The following is a 20,164-nucleotide window of genomic DNA, read 5'->3' on the forward strand; positions in this document are numbered from 1 at the left end:
AGCACCTGCCCCTCCCAAAGGAATCCTGAGGCTGATTAGAAAACCTGCCCTACAGAGGGGCCATGTGACATAAAGCCATGGGGCCCAGGGATGCCCATACTTTCAAGAGCCCTCATCCTCCCACACTGAGTCCTAGGAGCTGGACATGGAGCTATAGGATAGAATGCTTGTCCTGTTGGATCTTGTTTCACTTTGGCCTGACTCCTTAATCATCCTTTTCAAATTGTATTAATTTACTTGTTTTGTGTGGGAGACGTTGCACATGTTTATAGTGCATACTGTGGTGTGTAGATACCACTGTGTGTATGTGTGTATGTATGTGTATACATAGGACAACCTGTGTGAGTCAGTTCTCCCCTTCTACAATGTGGGTCTTTGGGAACAATTGCAGGTCATCAGGCTTGGTGGTAAATGCCTTTACCCACTGAACCTCTGGGTCACAACTTCCCCTTGTCAATCATAATATTACTCCGTTAATCCCTTATGGAACAGGAAGTGTTACCTTGAGCCAACACCATTATATCTTGGAAGAACGTTAAGTTTTCATTTGAAGTTTTTCAGAGGCTTAAAGCTGAGTCCACCCTAAATCTTGGAGGAGACCCTGTGTTTCAGCCTTTGAATAATGTTGAAATAGTTAAGACTTCTTTGAGTCCCTGAAGATAGACTGAATGTATTGTGGGAGTCTGTCCAGTGCAGAATGCGTCAATTTTGGATCTTAAGTATCTCCCAATGCCCCATGTGGTGAAGATTTGGTACTCAGTGTGGTACAATGGAAGTTGGTGAAATTCTTGGAAGCACGGTCTTGTGGGAGGTCTTGGGGTCATTGGAGATGCTCTTGAAGGGGACCGAAGGTCCCTTGTGGTTTACTGGTCCCTCACATAATGGTTTCCTTTCCCCTCTTCTTCCTTCCCAGGCGTTAAGTGAGAAGTTCTCTTCTGCTATGTGCTCCCACCACGCTTTTCTGTCCTGTATGTCCACCGGTCCCAAAGCATCATGGCTAGCCCATGATGCCTGATCGCCTCCGATACTGTGCACCAACTCTTTACTCTTTGTAGTTGATCACCTCAGGCATTTGTTGCAGTGATAGCATAGTAGCTAAAGACACTCCCAGCCACAACATTCGCTAGCCTGAGAATTTCTAACCCTGGGATAAGAATTGCCAGGAATTTTAGACCATGAACCCTAAATTCCCTGGATAATCCGCAAAGCCACCACAGCGCAGGTGCAAGGCTCCTGAGCCTTACAACAAAGATAACCCTGCTAAGGACTCCAAATCCTTTGGTTAGAGAAATATCTGCTAACTGATTCAGACTAGATACAGGTGTGAGAAATTGTGACTCTGACTCCAAGGGGAAGGTGGTCTCCAGAGACCAGCCAGCTGGGGCTTTCCAAAAACCACATACACCGCACGGCACCAGCAAAACGCAAAGTGTCTCACCAATGAAACAGAAAATGTTTCACTTTATCAGGATGATTGATGGGACTGAGAGAAAGCAAGAAAGACAATTCCCCCTTCTCCAACTTCTGAACAATAAAAAAAAAAAAGGCCACCTGAGCAGCCATGACTAAGGGGGTGCATCCTAACCCTTCCTCCCAGCCAACGAGCACGTCTGAGACAAGGGAAAGAACCAGTCCAAGACTGTTGCTCAATCCACAGGCCTTCCTATGGAAAGGCATGCTTGGATCAGACCCGAGGAAACCACAAAATCTGCTTCCTTTTCGACATGTTTGCCTTAATGAGTCAGGATAAGCACTGAACACAGAGCTGACGCCACGTGACTTTCTAATCCGCTCCCCAGGAGAAGCGGCTGGCAGTGCTCATAGGCAATAGTAGGACACAAAATAAGAAAGTGCACAGCCTCCTGGCTTTTAAGTCCCTGGAACGTAGTGCTCAGGGGATAAATGGAGCCCAGGACAAGTGAGGCCAGAGGCCTTTTCTCTTTATCTTTTATGTAGTTATTTGAAAAATAAAATAAAAATATATAACACTGGCAATGCATAAAGAACAGATATTAAATCACTGGTCCTTGTGGAAGCTGGGAAATCCCACATCCAGGTATCACTAAAAATCACTCTGCAGTGAGGACGCACCCAAGATCCACAGACAACCTCATGGCTTCCCGGATCCTAAACTGTAAAGGTAAGAAGTCTTTCCCGCTGTCTGGGGGGGGTGGAGGGGTCGGGCATCATGAGCAAAGAACACAGGGCGAGCAACCTGCGCCCAGTCTTGCCCGGAAGGATCAGCAAACGCAAACACGGCGGAAAAATGCGCCACCACCCGCAACAGCAAAGGGCAGCGCTTGCGGGGCAGCGAGGTGGCACTCCCTACACACACATTTTTCACTTCCCTGAGGGTGGGCGGAGCCCCATATCCGGGTGGGCGGAGCCCCATAATCCAGCTGCGACTGGCCATAGGGGAAGACACGTGTCTCTTCCCAAATATTCACTCCAGGAATTTCCACGTTCATCCATTTCTCCCCTGACCTGACTGTGTGGTCTAGTTGCTTCAACAGGAAAGACACAGCTACATCTCTGATAGCTGTGTAAATAGAAGGCGGCCTGGAGAATTAACCAAGGCCCCCAGACCTACATGAGACGGTGACTAGGTGTTGCTGAGCTTTAGGACAAATTCATTATGGGGTACAACCGGTCTTTTCTTTAATGAATCCAAAGGCAACTGCAAACTCAGCTCTCACCCACCGTAGGTGACGTTCACGGGCAGGTCACATGGGGCATCCGGAACCCCTTAACGGCAAGCCACGATTGGGCCTGGGGCTCTGGAATATGGACTAACCCAGGGAGAGGCTTTGGGAACACCACACCCTGGTCTACTCTGCTCCAACTCTTAGGAACCAAGGGCTCAAACTGGGAACCAAGTTTAATGAGAGGGAAAGAGAGTGACTTTGCACCACACCTCAATTTGTGGCTTGAGAACCGAAACTGCTCCCCAGATGTCCATGTGACAAGCCAAGCCAAGACCAACTGGCTGTCAGCAATTTGGCCAGGGGAGGTGATAATTTCTCATTTGAGAGAATTGTGGCATCTGGGGATGAACTGAGACCTCCCAGTGCTTGGATGGCACAGGCTTCATCCCCAGTGCCAGCATCACCGGACTGGTGGTGACTTCCTGGAGGGCCGTGTCAAAAGGATTCTAGGACACCATCCAGGCACAGCAGGGAAGAGTGGATGGCTGATTGGCAAAGCTTGCCGGGGAGACATCAGAATGAGAGCATATGATCATGGAAAAAACAAGAAGGAAGAGGGGGGGATCAGGATGAGCCCAAGAGCCCAGATGTCTCATTTTACAGGTGATGAAATCCAAGTACTGAAAAGCATCCCTAAGGATCCCAAGACACGGCTCCTAGAGTCCAGACTTCAACTCCCATCTCTCTCCTCCTGCCCAGGACCATTCTGTAACCACCAGCTGTCACTCTGAAATAATTTCTTCTACAAATGCAAATGAGACGCAATCCTTCTGCCTAGATCAAGTGACTCTCCCATAGCTTACTGTTCCTGGCTTTATATAAAAGTAATAGACAAAACTTAAAGGGTGGTACCAGCACTCGGGAGGCAGAAGCAGGTAGATCTCTGAGTTCCAGGATAGCCTGGTCTACAGAGCGAGTTGCAGGATAGCCAGGCCACACAGAGAAACCCTGTTCCAAAGGGAAAAAAAGCAAAACCAAAAACAAAACAAAACAAAAAGCAGAGAAGTTACTCTCACTTGAAGCAAGTAGGGAAGCCAGAGACATGACGCTTGGGAAGGACTTTTGGAGTTGGTACATGAGAAAACTAAATGAGAGGGACAAGCAGAGTAGCCTCTGGGATGGAAGACAGGTGGAAACAGAGGCCTGGTCATCTTGAGAGACAATGAGGTCAGAACGTGACGTACAGAGTTATGAGATAATTAGCTGTTTTAAGTCGCCGGGTTTCTGCTGAGTTGCTACACATGAGTTTCTACAACTTCCTAGCCAACTCAGTGATGTATGTCCTGAAACTAAGGAGCCCCTACCTCACTGTGGTATTTAGATCTAGTCTCAGCCTTTCCTCCCTGTTCCCAGCCCTCATTCGGACCCCAGGCTGGGCTCTGGCTGCTCAAAACACCACTGTTGCTCTTGTTCAGATGAATGGAGGGCTTAAGAACCAAGCTAAGCTTGCAAACTGTTATCTCCGCATCAGGGGATTCTAGAACGAAAGAAACTGAAGGTCTCCACCTGCTGCACAGGCCTCTGTGTCTGCTGGGTCCTTTAGGAAGCTACATACTCCTAGAAGATTCTTTTGCCATGATGGTTTCAAACCACTGACTTCAGGGTTACTCTTTCCACATGTTCTGTTTCCTGTGTAACATTACATAATTGTTAGGTAGGCTACAGAAAGAAGCCTGGGGCCAAGTTCCAGTAATGCCATTCAGCAGTTGGGTGACCTCGGACAAGTCCTCTAGCCTCTTCAGATGTCAGTCACTTCTTTCTCTCTCTCTCTCTCTCTCTCTCTCTCTCTCTCTCTCTCTCTCTCTCTCTCTCTCTCTCTCTGTCTCTCTCTCTCTCCTGTCTCTCTCTCTCCTGTCTCTCTCTCCCTCCCTCCCCCTCTCTCCCTCTCTCCCTCCCTCCCCCTCTCTCCCTCTCTCTCTCTCTCTCTCTCTCTCTCTCTCTCTCTCTCTCTCTCTCTCTCTCTCTCTCTCTCTCTCTCTCTCTCTCTCTTTCTTCCCTCCCCTGGCCTGGAACTTACTACATAGACCAGGGTGGCCTAGAACCCATAGAGACCTGCCTGCCTCTGCCTCCAAAGTGCTGAGATTAAAAGTGTGTGTCCCACCACATCAGGCATGGTTTCTTCCTTAAATGTTCCTTAGAGGCGCGTGTCGGGGCGCAGGTACATCTAGTGCCCTTGGCACATCTCAGCGTTGTCCCCATTTCTGTGGTTTGCTACTCACACAGACCCCCCTACTTTCAGGGTTCTGGAGGCTCCCATCCACGTTTAACACGCAGCAGCAGGTTCAGATTCCCGGCACGCGGCCCCTTGGATGGAGGGTGAATGCACGAAGCCATGAGGGTGAGGGCGGAGATTCAGCGAGAACCCAGGAAGCCAGACATTCCAGGAGCCAAGAGCATGGCTACCTGCTAAGAAAAGCTGCAGGCTTCAGAGCGAGCCCTAGAGAGGTCTCGCGAGATTCGGGGAACCGAGTCTTAGGCCGGGCCACCCAAACCCTTCTGGAGGTTCGTATCCCAACGCTGTGTGCCTGAGGTATCACTAGACAGCCAGGTATCTACGATCTTGGATTCTTCGTTTGCTTCGGTGCCATTTCTCCTTTTTACGCCCTGCTCCATGCTTTGGGATTGGAAATGTACATTTTAACCCACCATCGCATGCCAGCAGTATGAAGTTTGTTTTATTTATAGGGATTTGCACTTTGGAGTGTGCCTTGAGTCTGGGGGGGGGGATTCTATAACTTTTGACAAAGGCTGGGGTTGGCATGATATTGGAGATTTTGGGGGATAGACGGCATATGTTTTGCATTTGGGGGTGGACACGGGATATTGGGGGCCAAGGGGACGAACGGGTAGAATGTTATAATTTCTATGTGACATACGCTCCTGTTGGTGGCTTGGCCACAGTTGATGGTGTAATGAGAGGTTACTAGACCAAGAAGTATCAGCTTCATAAGTGGGTTATCCCATTGATAAATTCATAACTAGATGGCCTACTAGAAGAGGACTCCAAGTTAGGCCACTGGCAAGGGCATTCTTGAAGGCTGTATCTTATGCTGGGCCCCTTCCTTGATACCTCTCCCTGTCCCCCTCCCTGTCCCTCTCCCCGCCCATCTCCCTATCCCCAACCCCAACACCAGCTTTGAGGTGAGTAGCTCTGCTCCACCAAGTCCTTCCAAAATAACATCCTTCCTCTCCATGAGCCCAAAGCACTGGGGTCAGCCTCAGTCTGCAACCTCAGATGCCCAGGAAATCCTCTTTTTATCGTTTTCCTCAGGCATGCCATAATACAGGTGGGATATGAATGCATACACAGGTATCCTGGACTCACCGGGTCACGTTGACATTCAACACTCACCTAAGTGCAATGCCCAATGGACGGGAAGAGTCCATCAGTGGCAGCAGTCAGCCAGCTCAACAGCATGACGACAACGGCCCTGGATGTCCTCTATGTGCAGGTCACACAACCCAGAGCAGGGCAGTAGTCCTCACATGCAGACAGGGGCTTCTCTTCCATTAAAAACTGAGCACACAGCACTTTCCTTAAGTCTCTTTTTCAAGGTTCCAAGCCACGGCTCAGAATATCATTTCCCCACTGCCAAAGCCAACACAGGGATCTGATTCTGAACATAAACACATACCAGCCCTAGGTTTCAGACCATTAACTTCTTGCCTTTTCCTTCCTTTCATTTTATCATTTCTAACTTGGAGCAACTGTGGGGATTTATATTTTAACCATTATAAAAACATCCCCCCAAACATTACTTGCTCCCAGGCTGCAATCTTTTTGTGCCATTAGCTTAAGCCCAAAAATCGTTATATAGATGGATTGAAAGACATCTGGAAATTATGTGTTTAGGATGAAAAACATAGCTCAGAGCAGTGAGTTCTGAAAAAAAAAGTCATTTAGAATATACTGTCCCATCGACAGGAAGACATTACAGGTAATTCACTTTCCATGCTTCACTCTCAGAATATTGGCTGTGTTTGGGTCACATATGGCACAAGAACTGGCCAGGGAGCAGATAACCTTCCACCTTAGCACTGGCCTTCAGCGATGGTTCTGGATTCACATTCAATTCGGGGAACCTGAAAAATAGTGGTTAAGACAGTGGCTGAATTCTTTCTGCTTCAGAAATGATTTCATTAATTCTATGTTAAAGAAACAATCAAGCCAGCTTGTGTGAATGAGAGAGAGCACGCTTGTCTTTCTTGGTCTGGGTTACCTCACTCAGAATAGTTATTTCCACCTTCCATTTGTCCACATACGAGCTTCACCCTTTCATCTTTCTTCACACACATCTTCTTAGTGTATATGGACCACACCCTTCAGAGTTCATCAATCAGCTGACGGACCTCCAGGCTGTTTCCCATTTCCTAGCTGTTATGGAATAGAGCAGCAGTGGCCAAGGATGAGCATGTGTGTCTGTGGCAGGATATCGGGTCCTTTGGGAGTGTAGCTGGATTATGCGGTAGAGCTATTTCCAGCTTTTTGAAGAGCCACCACGCCCATCTCCAAAGTGGCGCTACCAGTTTGTGTTCCCCATATCCATGCCAGCATATGTTGTCGTTGTTTTTTTTTTAATTTTAGCCATTCAGACTGGAGTAAGATGAATCTCAAAATATTTGCATTTATCTGATGCCTAAGGATGATACATATTCTAACTGGAGTGCTCATAGAACTCAGGAAACTAGGAAGGCACCTGGATCAGAAGGTGAGATCCAAGAGACCGGGAGATAGCACTCAGGGGGTGTGATAGGGAAAGGGTTAAATGGGGATAGAACAGAGGAGGGAGTATGGGGAAAGATAACAAACAATAAAAAGCTTTCACAATACCATACAGAAGCATATTATTGTAAAAGATTCCTAAGTTACTGAGAAGATTCTGTAAGGGAAAGGACACAGTCAACAAGACAAAATGGCAGCCCACAGAATGGGCAAAGATCTTCACCATCCCCACATCTGACAGAGGGCTGACCTCCAAAACTTACACAGAACTCAAGAAGCTAGTCTCCAAAACACTAAAAATTCCTATTAAAAAGTGGGGCACAGAACTAAATAGAGAATTCTCAATAGAGGAGTCTAAAATGGCGGATAGACACTTAAGAAATTGCTCAACATCCCTAGCCATCAGGGAAATGCAAATCAAAACAACTCTGAAATATCATCATACTCCTGTCAGAATGGCTAAAATCAAAAGCAACGACAGTTTGTGCTGGAGAGGATGTGGAGAAAGGGGAACACTCCTCCACTGATGGTGGGAGTGCAAACTTGTACAGCCACCTTGGAAATCAGTATGGAGGTTCCTCAGGAAAATAGGAATCAGTATACCACAAGATCCAACAATTCCACTCTTAGGCATATATCCAAAAGATGCGCATTCATACAACAAGGGCATCTGTTACACTATGTTCATAGCAGTATTACTTGTAATAGCCAGAAACTGGAAGCAACTAGATGCCCCTCAACTAAAGAGTAGATAGAGAAAATGTGGTACATTTACACAATGGAGTACTATTCAGTGGAAAAAACAATGGAATCTTGAAATTTACAGGCAAACAGATGGCACTAGAAGAAACCATCCTGAGCTAGGTAACCCAATCACAAAAAATCAAACATGATATATACTCACTCATACATAGATTTTAGAAATAGAGCAAAGGATTAGCAGTCTACAATCCACACTACCAGAGAAGCTAAGAAACAAGGAGGACCCTAAGAGAGACAGACATGGTCCCCCGGAGAAGGGAAAAAGGACAATATCTCCTGAGCAAATTGGGAGCAGAGTAGAGGAGAGAGGAGAGGGAGTTAGGAGAAAGAGAAGGGGAGAAGAGGAGGGGAGAGGAGAACATGAGGGAGCAGCAAGGTTGAGTGGGGGGGGAGGGGGGAACAGAGGAGAGCAAGAAAAGAGATACCATAATAGAGGGAGCCATTATAGGTTTAAAGAGAAATCTGGCAGTGGGGAAATGTTCAGAGATCTCCAAAGATGACCCCCAAATAGGACCCGAAGCAATAATGGAGATGCAACCTTAAATGCCCTCCCCCAATAAAGAGATTGATGACTACCTTATATGCCATCCTAGAGTCTTCATTCAGTAGCTGATGGAAGCAGATGCAGAGACCCACAGCTAAACATTGAACTGAACTCCTGGAATCCAGTTGCAGAGAGGGAGGAGTGATGAGCAAAGAGGTCAAGACCAGGCTGGAGAAACTCACAGAAGCTGCTGACCTGAACAAGGGGCAGCTCATGGGCCCCAGACTGACAGCTGGGAAACCAGCATAGGACTGATCCAGATCCCGTGAACATGGGTGTCAGTGAGGAGGCCTCAGCAATCTAACAGGCCTCTGATAGTAGATTAGTATTTATCCCTAGCATATGAGTGAACTTTGGGAGCCCGTTCCACATAGAGGGACACTCTCTCAGCCTAGAAACACAAGGGAGGGCTTAGGCCATGCTCCAAATGATATGACAGACTTTGAAGATCCCTCATGAAAGGCCTCACCCTCCCTGGGGAGCAGAAAGGGGATGGGATAGGGGGTTAGTGGGAGAGCAGAGGACGAGGGGAGGGAGATGGAACTGGGATTGACATTTAAAACAAGCTTGTTTCTAATTTAAATATAAACATAGAAAAAAGATTCCTAAGTTTTATATGTATATGGAGTTGCCATACAATAGGAGGATAATGGCTCTCCCAGACACTTTAGGATATCAATAAGATGCCCAGTTCTAGGTATGTACCCCTCTTTTTAAGTTGCTTATCAATGGGTGTCCCATAAGACTATGCCCTCCTAAAACATTACAGAATATTGCCATTACTCTTGGCCATACTCCAAAACTTGATTTTAAGACCATATTATTGAAATCACCACATACTTGAGTTACAAGACATGGAAAACTCAAACGGATAGTGACCAGCTTTATTCTTGCTGGCTAGCTTTCCTAGTCCTGGAATATTCTATGTTATGCTATGGAGGGAGAAAATCAATCACAACTCAGGTATGAACTCTACAAGTCTAGTAAGGTATGTCAACTGGGCACACTAGTGGCATGAGTGCTATGGGAATAATCACTTTCTGGTTAGATTTAAAGCCTACTCCACAAGACATAACTAACTCTTTGATGGGGGAAGTCCTTCTGTGTGTATGTTTCTTTTATTGGTGGATGAATAAAGCACTGTTGGCCAATAGGGAAGCAAGATAGGTGGGACTAGGAGAGGTGGAGGATTCTGGGAAACAGAGGCACAGTCAGTCACCATGTAGGATGTGAGAGGAGTAAGAGTTCCAGAATCTTTCTCCGGTAAGAGAAGACCAAGTGGAAATACTCAGATTAGCAGTTATGGGTTAATAATTAAGTCAGAGCTTAGCCAACAAGAAACCACAGAAAATGGCCAACAGCTTCATAATTAATATAGCATCCTGTGTGTTCATTTGGAACTGACACAGCTCTGGAACCAGGCTGGCAGGAAGAATACTGGTAACAACTCATGCCTGGTACCATTAACTGGTCCAACCACCCCTGGCTGGCTAGATCATGGTTCCTAGCAGAGAATCTAATACTACTGTTCTGCTAAGCGAATGCAGCAACAAACTGTCTCCTACGTTCTTACCTTTATATCCATTGGTGGATGCACATTTCAGCCTAAGTAGAGAAGCTTCTTTCTGTAGTAGATGGTAATTGATACAGAGATCCAAAACTGGTCAACATGCAGAGAATGGGTGGCCAAGGGGGTCTCAGCTCTAAGTGGAGGCCTATGCCACGTCTCCCCCTGCAAGAGCTCAGGGATCACAGAAGAAGAGAGAATAGAAGGACTGCCAGAAACAGCACTTGCTGGGCATGACAAGGCCATTCCACAGACTCAACGTGGCTTTCATTTTACGCAACAAGATTAAGCCAGCAAAAATCCCAGCATGGATGAGAGGGGCTCATAATGTCCCATTCATGAGTAGCTATTTTGAAACTGACTGCTGTTAAGAGAGGGAAAGTCAGTTTTCTCCAGGGAAGTGGCCCTTGAGAGGCTGCCCATGGCCCTGTAGATGGTCCTGCCTGCAACAATAAAGGCAGCACTAGGTGGATTCAGTGGACTTTAGCAACAAGGAGCATATGAAGGCGGGAAGGGAAAAAAGTGATGGAAGATGGATTTGACTCAGACACATTATATGCATATATGAAACTCTCAAGCAATAGAAGATGCAGAGGCAGTTTGGCAGTCAAGAACACATACGGCTTTTGCAGAAGGCTACGATTTGATTCCTAGGAACCATGATCCTGGGAGGGTCACAACTATCTGTAACTCCAGCTCTAAGGAATCCGATGCCCTCTTCTGGCCTCAGCAGGCACTGCACTTGTGTACACACACCACACCCTCATAAACAACTCAAAATAAAATGTTTTCAAACAGTAACAACAGAGTCCGGTGGTAGTGGTGCACGCCTTTAATCCCAGCACTCAGGAGGCAGAGGCAGGCAGATCTCTGTGAGTTCGAGACCAGCCTGGTCTACAAGAGCTAGTTCCAGGACAGCCTCCAAAACCACAGAGAAACCCACGGGGGGGGGGTGAAAAATAGTAACAATAAAAATAAAAGATGTTGTCTCTACACAATAACCACAAATCTGAAACTTTGTGAGGTCTCCCCTCAGAGACTAAAATAAGACTCCACCCTCCCCCTGAAATGCAGAGCATATGGCATGTCCATGTACTTAGGGCCACCTCAGTAACCATAGGACAGTCATCACCTCTTGGTGAGACCCACTGGAGGCCTGGCTAGTCTGGTATCACTCTGTGTCCTCACCTGACCTTTTGGTCAGTGGTGCTCCTTCCTAATTAAGTCACGCTATGACTGTCCACAACACTCCTTAATACCCTGTCTTCTGCCCTGTAAGCATAAACCTGGCAGGCACTGCAATCATCTGCTCATAAACAAATCCATGCGAATGAATGATCCGTGAAACCAAGACCCTAATGCAAGCCTCCCCCCACCCCCTGGCAAAGTCACCGTGACCAGCATCCAGCAGGAGTAAGAGGCTTTCTTGAGGCTCTGGGTTTGCATTATTGCAGCGGGGACAATGCAACCAGAGAATATTATTCTCAGTGACTACAATCTCCATCTTCAGTCAACTTCATTCTCTTCCCAGGGGACAGGGGTAACTTCAGGCAATGTTAAACTCCAAAACCCAGAGCCTGGGAGTGCAGGACATCAGCACACTTGAGGAAGTTTAGAAGCCTCTTGGATAAAGCTTTTCATTTCTTTGAACCTTGTTTCCCATCTCGGTTATCTGGGATAATGAGCAGGAGGATATGTACATCATTTATGATTGTCCTCTAAGCCAAGACACTTTCACCTTGGGGCGGGGGTTCAGCAGCGACCTCTTTGTAACAGTTAGTCCCAGACGGGCTGGTTGATGGTTTACACCACCATACAGAGAGGTAGAGTAGGTCAGAGGTCCCACTCTTGAGTGTCCGGCCGCTCCCTGACACCTGGTAATGCTGCTTATGCCCAGGGTTGGGGTGCTAGAGTATATACAGAGCTGGGAAAACTATGCCAATGTGTACCATCTCTTCAACTACAGGAGAAGCCTTGACTGGTGCTCAGTAAGGCTTTCCAGATGTGGTCAGTTGGAGGAGGAGGAGTGCCCACATTCCTATAAGTGACCCTTCATCTAGACTCTGTAAAGGAAGACAAATAAATTCATTGGTTCCCCAGAGTTAACTTAGACAGAACCATGTTTCATTGGTCATTGGGACCTTGGGGGGGGGAGAGGTAGATGCTGCTTTTTGTCCACCCCAGTGATGGGGGAGGTCCTTCTGTGTATGTGCTTATCTTATTGGTTGTTGAATAAAGCACTGTTGGCCAATAGGGAAGCAAGATAGGTGGGACTAGGAGTCGAGGAGGATTCTGGGAAAGACAGGCACAGTCAGTCACGACGTAGGGCACTGGGGAAGTAACATGCTCGGACCATTCCTTCGGTAAGAGTAGACCACGTGGAAATAATTAGATTAGCAATTATGGGTTAAATACTTGAGTCAGAGCTAGCCAGTGAGAAACCAAGAAAACAGCCAACAGCTTATAATTAATACAGCATTGTGTGAGTTATTTGGGGGCTGAGGCAGCAGTGGGACCCAAGCAGCTAACCGTGGCAGGGCCCAGGTGGCTGGCGGGAAGACAACACGTTACACCCCAGGGAAGGACTTCTAGCAACAATGTCAGTCAACCTATTGCTATTTTGTGTGTCTGCAGATGTGTGCAGTGTACATGCGTGTGTACAAGCATGTGCCCAGGTGAAGGTGCATGTATGCATGTGGACATCAGTGTGGAGGCCAAAGATTGAGTCCGCTGTCTCCCTCAATCACTCTCCACCCTTTCAATAGATCCAGTGTTCACCTGTTGTCAGGTAACTGGGCAGTGTCTCGCAAGTTTCCCGTCTCTAGCCCCTTCATGTTCCCCAGCCCTGAGCTAGTGTTACAGACATGCAAACATGCTTGGGTTCATGTCCTCATGCTTACACAGCAAACACTTGCTGACAGAGCCATCTCCAGAGCTTCAGTACATTTATTACTGACAGCAACTGGCACGCCCCCCAGTTCCACCATGAGAAGCTCTGCAGGATCTCACACTACAGCACGTACTGTGGTTAGTTTCACGCCTCATAGACATTCTCCAAAGACATCTCACTTCTACAAGGCTCAGACCAAACAAACCCCTTCTCTGGGTTGGGCAACAACTAAAAACTTGTGAGTCACTGATACAGGTTCCACGACCCAAGACCAAAGGATAATTCTGCTGCTTTTCAATGTGAATATATATGTGTGTGTGTGTGTGTGTGTGTGTGTGTATACAGAAAAATGTCCTATATTACTCTAATTCCTGTGTCCTTCATTCTTCAGACAATTTCTGTGGGAGCTAACATTCCAGAAGGCCTTTGAGCATTTTTACGTCTTTAACATTTCTTTCTGCTTTGAACAAGGAGGCTCCTTTTTTCCCCCACTAAGTTTGAACCTCAAAAGACATTAGGTCAGTGTGGAACTGGAAACTCCTCAAAGTGCAAGTAGTTTCTAATCTAAGAGGAAAAACATGTTCTCTCTTAAATATACTTTGCATGCTTTCTTTTTATGAATAACAAACCAAGAAAGGCATTATTTACAAGGAAGAGGTCTCTGTTAAAATAAGCTGTCTTTGCTGTGAGGGAAAGAAAGCTTGGCAGTTCTGAGTTCTCAGAGTAAAGGTCATAAAGCAATTTATCCAAGTGCTCCGTAAACAAACAAACAGCCACGCGGCTTATGCATCCATCTGAGCTCAGCTACAAGTTCACTAGAAATGGAAAATGGGGACAAGAACTCTGGCCAAAATCACCTCCATGACTACCCTTCCATTTAATAGCGGTATCCACAAAATAAAGTGCAACAACAGCAAAAAAAAAAAAAAAAAAAAAAAAAAGATGAGAATGTCTGGGAAGATGGGCCAGTGGCGCTCATGCGTAAAAGCCCGTTCTGATCCCCCGGGATTAGAGGTGAGCAGACCTTGCATCTCACTGGCCAGCCATTCTAGAAGAATCCATGAGCTCTAGATTCAGTGAGAGACTGTCTGAAAAAGTCAGATAAAAGTTAGATGGAGAACATTCAAGAAAGACAGTTGGCATGGACCTCTGGCTTCCACGTGGGTATATACACAAGTACGCGCGCGCGCACACACACACACACACACACACACACACACACACACACACACACACACACACGACATACACCACATACATGACAATCTCACAAAGGATGAGCTCTTAAGCCTTCTCCAGTTCTAAGATGAAAGATGCAGAGAGAAGTAGAATCCATGCCTCCCTCTGAGCCTTCAGGATGAAGGCATCCGCCAGTTCAAAGCCATCTGACTTTCACTCCCTCTGTCCTTAGCTGTTCTCCTGATTTTTCAAAGAACAAAAAAACCTCAGACACTGTGATTATCTTTCATCACCATACAAGGTACATTAAAATACAAGAGAACCTTCTACGACTCCATTTTATTTTAAACACAAGAGCAGGGGTTGGGGGGAAACCAAACCATAGAAGGGACCCAAGGACAGGGAGTGAGAGAGCAGCTCTCGGAACGCCGGGCTGCAATCTCTGCAATCAGCCAGGGACACCACCCACTGCATCCGGGTGGGCACCGCCGCCCAGTATGCTAACGCTGATTGAGCTGGATGAATAGCAAATCTGCCATATTGTCACTGGGCAGCCAGTGGGCAGAATACCCCCACATTCGGGACACGCTGTGGGGTGGCTGCCTTCCGTGCAGACACAACACAGACAGCAGGCAACTGTCACTGAAGAACAGAGGAGTCCCCTCTGACTCTGCCCAGGGATGCATTATCCACACAGTTTTAACAAATGCCACCTGCCGAGCCAGGGAGCACAAGAGGGTTGCCCTGCCTTCTTTGGTGATCAGTCGGCGCCGTCTGCTGCCCGCATCCATCTCACCGCTGGGGGCTGGGACGAACAGGGCACGTCCAGGCTGCTCCCAGGGTGCTGGGGGAAAACTCAGTAAACTAATGAACGCACAGGTGCAGGCACCACCCGGTCAGTCACGCCATAGGATGAACAGAACACTGATATTCCAGAAACCGCAGGTGCCCAGGAAAGCCAGAAAATCCGCGGCTCTGTATAGCACTGCTCGGGCTTCAGGCCTTGCATTATTCTTCCCGTGTGACCCGGGGCAGATTCCTTCACCTGTCAGTGCCTCAGATGGCCTCATCTGTGAAATTATGGTTCCGTATGAACCTACCCAACCGAGGTATTCTCATGATCAAATAAAAAAAAAAAAAAAAGATCCTCATGAACAATTTGGAATCATGCCCGGCAAACAGTAAGCACTAAATAAGTGTAGGATATTTTTTTTATCAACTATTTTTGCCATGCTTGGCCGGGAAGAAAGATACTAACTTATAAGAGTCCAGACAAATATTACGGATAAGCATAACTTTCATCCGTGGCTAAAGTGCCAACTAACCTTCACAGGTATGGAAATGAATTAACACAAACAGTCTGCCGAGTAAAATATGAAAGCCACAAAATGCAGTGCACGGCGTGTACTGCGTTTTCTGGGACCGCAGGAGGCACTTTCCACAGACATGCGCACATACACATGCCGCCGCCACCACCACCATCGCCACTCTACCCCACGCCCACACCCATGCCCACGCCCACACCCACACACAGAAGTATGGCAAGTGTTCTCTATGAAGGCAAAACTCTATCAGTGATGGCCTGGCATGAGGTCTGGGAGGTCAACAGAACTTGGGTTTCTATCCATAATGTTTTAATTATGAAGCAAAGCAGATTACTGGGCTGCTTAATTACCATCAGAATTTAGGAAATCTTTACAATGTCTACTAGAAATCAAAGGGGAAAAAAAAACGAAAAAGAAAAACTGGGATGGAGGGAAGGCCCAGCAAGCAATAGTATTTGCTTCACAAGCACAAGGGTCTGAGTTCAAGGCTCTAGCACCCAAGCAAAAGGCCCTTGCCGACCTTTCGTGCATCTGTAATCCCAGCGCCGTGGGAAGCATGATGTGTGTGTGGGGGGGGTGCACTGGGGCTTGCTGCCTAACAGCCCAGCTCCAGGTTCAGCATGAGAGACGCTGTCTCAAAGGAATAAGGTGGAGTGTGATCAGGGAGGACACCCAGTTCCTCCTCTTGCCTTCGTGCACACAACCCCCACATACACATGTGCTTATACCAGACGCACAGAGAAAAATGGCCTTTGCTTGCCTTTAGTACCAGCCGGGGGTGACTTTATCTTGGAACTGCTGATGCAGGGAACTACAGTTGCACATGGTCCTTGTCTTTCAAAGTCTCTCCTTTAAACTGTGCAAAAGCCTATGTGCATCAGTGGAACACACGCCTTCAGCCGTGAACTTCGACCTTCTCCTGGGTCAGCTGTAGGAGACGAGATACTTTCACCCGGTGCCGGACAACAGCAAGCTGAGTCTGCGTCATTGGGCAGGCAAACCACAAGATACAGAATGCTGTGTTGCTAAGATGGGGTAATCCCAGAGGTTAGGTATAACAAACAAGTCCAACCTGCATTTTTCAACCATATGGCGTGGTGTGGCATACGGACGTGTCCCGACACAAGTTGAGAAGCGTCTGCAACCGTGCAATTGCACAGTGACTTCTCTGCTGGAGTACAGGTTCTCCTGGCCAAAAGAAGAAAAAAAAAGAAACCTGCCTGCCTTTACCCTCCCCTGGTGTCCCTGTCTCCATCACCCTGTTAATAACAGTGTACACACAGATAGATGTCTGTAAAACAGAATGGGTGGAGTTTTTAAGATTAAAATCTTGGAAGCGATTCGATAAAGGTTCTCCTTTTTTGTTTTTCCTTTCATTGTCTCTTCTTAAAGCCTGAACACATTTGCTAGTTAGGGTTTTAACCGGGTGTTCAAGTTACAGATGTAATACAGAGCAGAGGGCGCTCGATTGCATTGTCTATAATGGGGCCATTTCTCACATACCCCCAACTTCCTCCATTCTAGGTAACCGTCTGTCAGCAGTGCTTCTTTTACTATGACACCCCATCTTATATCACGACCTTGAAGCCACAAAAGCTTTGCTGCCCTGTTCCCCGCCGGAGCCTGAGCCTGTGAGATGATACACCGACGTGCTCCACCAAGTCTTGCAGCCAAAGCAAACACGTCAGCAAAAATCTATCCATCGCTGCTATAGATTTATGTCAGTCCAGCAATTATGCAGCCTGTCATGGGTTCTGGGAACACGCTAAAGTGAAATATGGAAGAGTTCCCCAGAGAGAAGCAGCAAATAATTGAAACTCGTGCTCCCACAGACCCCCTTCCCCAGGATAGTCATAGGGGCTTCAAGAGGCTGCTGCAGGTACCAGGGAGGGATTTCTACAGTGCCAATGGGAGAAGCACAAGGACTACATATCCTCCACGATCCAGGATTCCAATAACTACAAGGTACACGTTAGCTTAAAGCACCGCACTCCCCCTTCTCGCCTCCCTGGTAGAGCAGGGTAGCATGTGAGGCACGGCATGGCTGACACTTGAAACTGCCCAACCCAGTATCCAGAGCAGACAGAGGAAGGGACTTCAGCCAGCGCTTCCTACTCCATGCTTGTCACCCAGGCCTTGGGTACCCACTACTCACAGAGCCCTTACAGACTGGGAATGTGTGCCGTAAAGGAAGCAGTCCTGGGATCCAGAGTCAAGCAAGCCCAGCAGCGGCAGCAGCAGCATTAGAGAGTCAGAGTGTCTACTTAAATTCGAGGGTCCCATTCTACCCCCCTCTCTGCCCAACAGAAGCTCCGGGGTGATCACACGCTGAGCCCCCTTGAGGCGAGGACCCTGTGTGGAGCAGTGAGTAGGCCATGTAGCCAGCTGTTTGAGATCTTACTGAGACCTACTATGTGCCAGGACTGACACGTCAGAGATACAACAGGGAATAAGACAGGCCACTCTGCCGCTTTCCTGATGCTATACAGTCAGTCTACAGGGCAAAGCAGGGAACAGCGGACATTGAATTCCAATTTCAGGTAATTGTACCGAAACAAAGCAAGAGCGCGTGATACGGCATCGCTGAGTTTAGGACCGACTGGGTCAGCCTACTTGGGGCTAAGCTCTTTGAGGAGACGCCTCAAACCAAGGCTTTAGTGATGAGTCCGGTGTGTGAAGCAGAAACGGTATGGCAGTCTGAGTCCGAAGAGGAGAGGTGGCGTGGTCACAAAGGAAAAGAACCCACGCGGCTGCAGCCTTGCTACGCGCCAAAGAGAAAGAGAGGACGTGAAGACCCCAAGACAACATCCCAAGCGCCCTGTGAAGCAAGACAGGGATTTGAGGCACGCAATCCAGGGACCTGTTGCCAAAGGGAGAAAGAGGAGTCTGTTTACCACGCAGACAGACTCAGCACGTCCTTCTCCATGTAACGAGTGACAGAGGAAAGAGCTGACTTCGCGGTAGCCTACCCCAAACACGACGGGGTTCAGCTCTCAGAAGTCACATAGCTGAAGATTCCACGTTTCCAAGGAGGAGGACGGGGAGGCATGTTTAATCAAGACGCCTCTACCCACCCATTGCTGAGAGCAGCGAGCAGCTGGTCCCTCAACGAAACCGGAAAAAAAACTCCTGAGCACTGCAAAAGCTGAGTGGCTGGAATGCCCGGCTTCGCTGCAGCAGCTGTGGATTTCTGCGAAGGCCCGATTCTGCATTTACACAGACGCACGGGCAGGCTTCTGTTCTCCCCAAATGGACCTTTAATTTTGCGTGTTTCCTTCACGTAAAGCCTTTGTGATGTATATTTATGACGCTGTCATCATAAAAGTTACTTAAGGGAACTCTTTTCGTCCTGTGGCTGCACGGCAGGGCCGCACCAGGTCAGAGGCTAAGTGTCTGGGCCCCAGCTCATCCGGGCACCTTAGGAAGAGCTCTTCCACTACAGCCCACGATGAAAATTTCCATTTCTCTCTGGTACCAGACGGCAGACACGAAGGCTCACTAATGTATGGCTTCGTTAAGAGAAAGATGCGTTGGGTTTTTCTTTGGGATGGGTGCTTTCTGCGTCTCAATGTTTTCTCGTTCCCACGGGAGCTCAAGAGAATCAGGACCTCCCCAGCTGTGGACCGGATCTGTTCCTGCTCTGACAGCCTCTGTCACCTCATCCCAGATCTCTGTTCTGCCCAACTTCCAGCCGCAAGCAAGTCATTCCAGGCACCGTGATAGGGAGGGCATCTTTCTCCCCAGCTCCTGAAGGGAAGACTCTGGTTGGCCTACAACGAACTACAGCCCATGGGGCCGAGGGAACTCTGTATCCATGGGGAGGTGAGACCCGAGTGGCCAAGCTGGGACTCTAACCAGGATGCTCTATGACAGCATGGGTTCAGATGGTCCCAGCATCAAACACAAGGAGGGGAGGAGACCCAGGGAATCCATATCAGGGAAGTAGGAAACGTGACAAGCAGGTTACTGCTTCAGCCATCTTCTGCCATTGACGTGGGTTAATGAGGCTCCACACTACATCTAATCGCGTCTGATTGTGCAATGCCAAGTCTGCCATCATCCAGCATCATCCGGGGCTTTCTCCCCCGCTCTCCTGGTCCTGCAGTTGTAGGTTATTCATTATCACTTCCGATCCCTCCAGGTGTTATGAAAGCTTTCGATCAGTACTTTCAAACATTTACACGACTAGACCAACGCAGATCCCTTACCTCTAGCTCACACCCTGATCTGAATCCTGATAGCATGGAAACAGTCCCCATCCATAGTGTAAAAGGGAAACTCTGCTGCCTAAACATCTCAAAGACCATCTGTGTTCAGTGTCTCAGGCAGCCTCAGCTCCAGGAGCCACACGGAAGTCAAACCTATTGCTCTGGAGTCCCTGCCTCTGATAGAATACAAAAGAAACTTATAGAAAGGAAAGGGTTGTTTAGTCTTGCATTTCCAGATCATAGTCTGCTAACGACGTTCAG

The 20,164-nt window shown here is 47.8% G+C and overlaps 1 protein-coding gene and 1 long non-coding RNA gene across 2 annotated transcripts in view; both read right to left on the bottom strand.

Annotated features, from left to right (window-relative positions):
- The window catches only part of Cacna2d3 (calcium voltage-gated channel auxiliary subunit alpha2delta 3), an 812,900-nt gene that overhangs the window by 658,751 nt on the left and 133,985 nt on the right, over positions 1-20,164 (bottom strand).
- On the bottom strand, positions 6,587-19,662 carry LOC121140955. The gene is made up of 2 exons (XR_005877914.1): positions 18,665-19,662; positions 6,587-6,788 (listed from the first exon to the last, which is right to left on the bottom strand). It is a non-coding gene; the product is annotated as an uncharacterized LOC121140955 (long non-coding RNA).

This window comes from Mesocricetus auratus, unplaced genomic scaffold (assembly GCF_017639785.1).
Source record: "Mesocricetus auratus isolate SY011 unplaced genomic scaffold, BCM_Maur_2.0 Super-Scaffold_100006, whole genome shotgun sequence".
Lineage (NCBI taxonomy): Eukaryota > Metazoa > Chordata > Mammalia > Rodentia > Cricetidae > Mesocricetus > Mesocricetus auratus.